Genomic DNA, 6,000 nt, shown 5'->3' with positions numbered 1-6,000 from the left:
TGTTTACCCAAGCGCCTTTGCCCTTACCATTTGCTGTGCCCACAGTAGTCTTCCTTCAGGTCTTTGCTTGGTTAACTTCTCATCAACTGAGTCCCACTGTCACCTTCCCAGAGGTTCGAGTTATCCAGTTACTCCTTTAACAAGAAATAGGTGAGTCCTGTGTGAGGGAAATTGGAGAAATAGTAGGAGATTTAAATAAAAGAAGAGAGATATCATGTTTGGTGGGTAGAAAGATGAGATCTTGCAAAGGATATCACTCAGTTTTCCCAAGTTAACTTCCCACTCCCAATCAAAATACCAGTAGCAAGGTATAATGATGGCAAAGTTGGTAGTGAAGAGTAAGCAGGCAATAATCGCTGAGAAATTAAGAAAGGAGAAATTAAAAGTGACTTGCTCTATGTGCTAATAAAACATAAGGCTACTAAAATGGAAAATGCGTAGTATTTGCAAAAGAAGTGACCAGATAGTGGAAGAGATTAGTGCTGAAACCAATCCTTATATAAATAGGAGTTTAACTGTAAGAACAAAAATAAAAAATTAGTGGGAAAGACATTATGAAACAAAAATATTGGAGTTTCACTCCTAGGTGTATGTCCAAGAGAATTAAAAACATATGTCCAGGGCGCCTGGGTGGCTCAGTTGGTTAAGCAACTGCCTTCCGCCCAGGTCATGATCCCAGGGTCCTGGATCGAGTCCCACATGGGGCTCCCTGCTCAACGGAGAGCCTGCTTCTCTCTCTCCCTCTGCCTGCTGCTCCCCCTGCTTGTGTGTGTGCTCTCTCTCTCTCTGTCAAATAAATAAATAAAATCTTAAAAAACAAAACAAAACAAAACAATGTATGTCCATGCAGAAATCTGTACATGAATGTTTATAGCAGCATTATATAGTAAAAAGGTAGGAAAAACACAAATGTCCATCAAGTGATGAATAGATAAAATGTGGATACATTGAAATATTACTGAAAAAAGGAATGAAGTACTGAGACATAGACAATCTTAAAAAGATTATACTAAGTGAAAGAAGCCCAACACAAAAGCCACAAATGACATGATTCTATTATGATGAAATGTCCAGAATAGACAGAAAGTAGGTTGGTTGCCGGAGGCTGGAGGAAGGGCGGATTGGGGAGTGTCTCTTAAGGGGGATAGGGTGTCTTTCTGGGCATGAAAATGTTTTGGAATTAGATAGTGGTGATAGTTGCAGAACTCTGTGAATATACAAAAACCCACTAAATTGTACACTTGAACATGGTAAATTTTATTTTATTTTAATTTTTTTAAAGATTTTATTTATTTATTTGACAGCGAGAGACACAGCGAGAGAAGGAACACAAGCAGGGGGAGTGGGAGAGGGAGAAGCAGGCTTCCTGCAGAGGAGGGAGCCCCAGGGCTCGATCCCAGGACCCTGGGATCATGACCTGAGCCGAAGGCAGACGCTTAACGACTGAGCCACGCAGGTGTCCCGAACATGGTAAGTTTTAAAGTGATAAGTAGTTAGAAGAAAAATTCTAAGACCCTCGCAGAAGAATAAAAGCACACAGGCAATACACAGAAGAAGAAATAAAAGTCACCAATGACATGTGAAAAGTGCAAGGCAAAATTTAAACTCTGAGGCACTCTTCTCTTTTACTGCATTAACAGTGACTCTCTTTCTCAGCTAAAGTGATGTTTCTCTCATCCTCAGCATCGGAAGCAGAGTGTCAGTCAAATTTACAAGAAAGTCGTGAAACAGGAGATAACACCTGCGTGGAGGCTGTGTGGGCATGCACCAGGCTACTTGCTAAAAAAATGTCCAATGTGCATATTTCCTACCTTTTAGATGTAATTTTTACAAATTTTTAAATATTTTATTTATTTATTTGTAGAGAGAGAGTGAGCCCAAGCAGGGGGAGCGGCAGGCAGAGGTAGAGGGAGAAGCAGGCTCCCCACTGAGCAGGGAGCCTGATGTGGGGCTCGATCCCAGCACCCTGGGGTCATGACCTGAGCTGAAGGCAGACGCTTAACTGACTGAGCCACCCAGGCGCCCCTAATTATTACAGTTTAACTTGAGATTTATTTTTAAAAATCCTCACGTGTTATTCATTTTTCACAAAATGTAATACACTTGTCCGTCTTGCATGGTTTCGCTTTCTGCTTTTTCAGTTACCCACAGCCAACCACCATCTGGAAGCAGACGACCCTCCTACCGACATATCGCCAGAAGGTCAGTGGTAGCCGGGTGCTGGGTCACAGCGCCTCCGTCCTTCCCCTCACCTCATCTTATCATCTGGACATCTTGTCTCACTACATCATGAGAAGGCAGAGTACAGTGCGATGAGATATTTTGAGAGAGAGATCACATTCAGATAACTTTTATTACAGTATATTATTATGGTTGTTCCATTTTTAATATTAGTTATTATTATAATATTATATTAATACATCATTATTATTATTCTCTTACTGTGCCTAATTTTATGAATAAAATTTTATCATTGGTATGCACATATAGGAAAAAACATCATGTATGTAGGGGTTGGTACTCTACAGTTTCAGGCACCCCCTGGGAGGACTACTGAAAGTATTAACAAGGGTTTACCATAACTTAATTGGTTACAATACTTAACGTATCTTTTTCCTCATAAACTCAGAGGATATCACCTCTAAGAAATGCTAAACCGTGACAGGGCTCCCGATATTTTTAGGGTTCCTATTTCTTTTCTTGTTTATGTTGGCAGTCGACTATCCATACGAGACACATTTTTAACAGAGACAACAAAGAGGCAAAGTCCCCATTTTCCAATCATCTTCAGGCTCAGTGGGAGTGGAGGACTAGCATTGGAATTAGCAAGAATTTCAAGCCGATAGAGATGTACTGTACTGCTTTCTCTCTGCTCTCCTCGCTCTGATGGATTCACCTCTAGTTGAGTCCACCGCGGCTCAGACGAGTTCATGGCAGACCCAGAAAAACTGGGGGATAGTTCTCCACTGTCTTAGAAGCAACTCAGGAAAATACAGTTCTTTTCATTGCATGGGAGACATTCAGTTGTGCATAAACATTGTATTATTTGCTTTGAACCTGTCTCATTGTGAATGGCCTGCATGTTTCTCTGTAAAAGCAGCGATTCTCTGCTACAAAAGAGATTCCGGAGTTTGGCCTGACCTGCCCGATTCTGGGAAAGTGGTTCTGGGAAGATGTTGTGAACATCAACGCAAAGTTGGGGAAATGCAAGAAGCAGCCCTTTGTCTATTCCTTATCCTTGCTGCCTGGCTAAGGCGGCGTTGGGTTAATAAGGCTGTTCTATCAGAAAACTGCGCTAATTAGTTGCAATTTCTCAACATCTTTGGACTGCTTCTGAAAACTAATTACTGGGAACCAGGGAGTGTAAGAGAATACACACCCTGCGGATATGTAGTTAACGCACACACCTCTCACAGGCGCTGATGGGACAGGCTGCTTAATTTCCCCAAAGAGGATGCACTGGGTTTTCCCCTCCCCATCTTTTAAGTTTTTCTTTTTTAACAGCTTTGTTAATTTAGGTTAAGTGGTTTGGTTGTCATGGAAACCAGTATTCCTCTCAGGCTGATTGTGTCAAAGCCATCATTAATCTGTTTTCTCAAATGCCTCTTCCTCATCCATCTAATTGCAGTCCCCCCCCTACTTTGGATGACATCATTTTGGACATTTTTAGGGCACCATATGTGAGATTCAGCACAATTTATTTGTATTCAAATTCCATATCACTTTGTTAATTGTCATATTCCCACCCCAGGGGAGGAAGATGGCTCCCCTATGTGGGGGACATAGCGTCCCCAGAGGTGAGGTCGGAAGTCACTTGATTTAGTTCGCCTCAGTCTCAATGTAGCATCCCAAATAAAGAAGACTTCTGACACTTTGCCTCTCCCTCCTTCTCTTCTTCTGGGTTCTTTTCTTAGGATTCTAAGTTTTTGGTGTACTGGGAACTGTGATGTTTGAAAGAGTAAAGAGTCTGTACTGCTAGAATGTTCTGGGAAGTCTAGGATGACCTAGGTGGCCAACATCCTCCTCGGATGGCCTTGAACTGACGAGAGAATATGGAGCATAGTATATTGTCTGTTCCTCTCAGAAAATGGTCTCGGCGTGAAAATGCTGTGTTGTTTGTGCCCCTTTGCTGTGGTGTCCATTTTGACAACCCTGACCAACAAGGCAAACGGTGTGACAGTGGTTATTTGCTTCCTGCAGCTCTGATCCACAGAACGATTCTCAACTGATTTGTTCTGTTCGACCTTGATCAGTGGGCAAGATTCTTTCTGCACACCTCCATCTCCACACAAGGTTTCCAGATTCTCAGCCCATCATTATGATGAGCACATGACCATAGAGGACATTTGGGCTGGGGGTGGGGCACAGGTTGGTGGGGGACAGCACCTGAGGACAGGTCAGCACATGGACCACCCACTCTGCTCCCAGGTCCTCTCACTGGGAGAACTTCAAGAATTATTGGCCTTACCACCCGTCTCTGGGAAAAGCCAAATCTCATTTCCCCCCCTATTTTGCTACTGTTTTTATGGGAGGATGCTGGATAGCGGGAAATAGTATATGTGCTGCTGAAGCGAGCACCTGGATAGCGGGAAATAATGTTTATTTACATTTTACATGCAGTCAGTCACAGATCAGATAAATCATGTATTAGGATTTATTGCACATAAATCATGTATTAGGATATTTTTTTCTTTCTTAGTTCATAACAGCAGACACAAATTATATTCCTAACACTTTTTTTTGTTACCTTCTTGATTCTAAACATTGACGTTCTTTTCTCATCTCTATTCTTTAAGTAGAATTCATTGTTTCTTCCTGTGTTACCTTGTATTTTTCATCCAGATATTTATTATAGCATGCATACCATTTAATTGTAGTTAATTTTAGTATATGTGCTGCCGAAGCGAGCACTAATTGTAGTTAATTTAAAAGTATGTCTCTTTAAAACAAGTTATTTGAATCATATTTGTTATCTGCATGCCTGATGCATATTACTTAGTCACATTATATGTTGGATAAATAAATGTTGACTTAAGGCCAAATTTTGATTTATAGCTGTTATCAGTTTACAATAGGAAAAAAATGCCCATTGGTCCTGACTGTCAACAATGGTGGTATAACTGATTAGGTTTTTGTTTTAACTAAGAAGCATTTCTGTTGTAGGTCAAGGGAATGAAGCATTATGTAAGAAAACGACACCAAGCAAGTTGGTGGCTGTCATAGTCAGTTTGTACTGCTGTAACAGAATATTCTAGACAGGGTGGCTTATAAATAACAGAAATTCATTTCTCATAGTTCTGGAGGCTGGGAAGTTGAAGATCAAGATGTCTGTTGATTTAGTGAGGGTCTGCTTCCTGGCTCATAGCCAGCTGTCTTTGTGTTGTGTCCTTACAGGGAGGGACAAGGGAGCTCTCTGGGGTCTCTTTTAAGCAGGTTTTTTTTGGTTTTGTTTTGTTTTGTTTTTTAATTTGAGAGAGAGAGTGAGTGAGAGAGCACGAGTGCACAAGTGGGGGGAGGGGCAGAGGGAGAAGCAGACTCCCTGCTGAGCAGGGAGCCTGCTGTGGGACTCGATCCAGGACTCCGGGATCATGACCTGAGCCTAAGGCAGACGCTTAACTGACTGAGCCACCCAGGTGCCCTTTGCGGTGTCTTTTAAAAGGGCACCAATCCTGTTCATGAGGATTCCACTCTCATGACCTAAGAACCTCCCAGTAGTGCTATCTCCAAACACCATCACATTGGGGATTAGGCTTCAACATATGAATTGTGGGGGAACACAAACCTTTAGTCTATAGCAGTGGCTAAGATTTATGCTCTGCAATTCTAAGTTAAACAGATTTGGTGACACCAGAATGGATGTAGGGCAGGAGAGAGGATCTAGAATGAGTCTTCGCTTTCTGGCTTAGGTGCTGGGGAGGAAGTTGGCAATGTGGGGGGAATGGGTCTTCAGGGCAGGACAGGGAAGATGGGTAAGCAGACTTGAATGTGTTCAGTTTGACT

The 6,000-nt window shown here is 42.0% G+C and overlaps 1 protein-coding gene across 1 annotated transcript in view; it reads left to right on the top strand.

The window, feature by feature from the left end:
* The first annotated feature begins 2,140 nt into the window (after positions 1-2,140).
* Positions 2,141-6,000, top strand: part of FREM1 (FRAS1 related extracellular matrix 1) — a 290,889-nt gene continuing 287,029 nt past the window's right edge. The window contains exon 1 of the mRNA XM_064579475.1: positions 2,141-2,202. The gene's annotated coding sequence lies outside the window, so the exon portion shown is untranslated. The remainder of the gene's footprint in view (positions 2,203-6,000) is intronic.

The sequence above is a fragment of the Mirounga angustirostris genome, unplaced genomic scaffold (genome assembly GCF_029215605.1).
Source record: "Mirounga angustirostris isolate CCGP_5_RB_7025 unplaced genomic scaffold, mMirAng1.0.hap1 SCAF_15, whole genome shotgun sequence".
In the NCBI taxonomy this organism is placed as follows: Eukaryota; Metazoa; Chordata; class Mammalia; order Carnivora; family Phocidae; genus Mirounga; species Mirounga angustirostris.
This window is presented reverse-complemented; position numbering and strand designations above follow the sequence as displayed.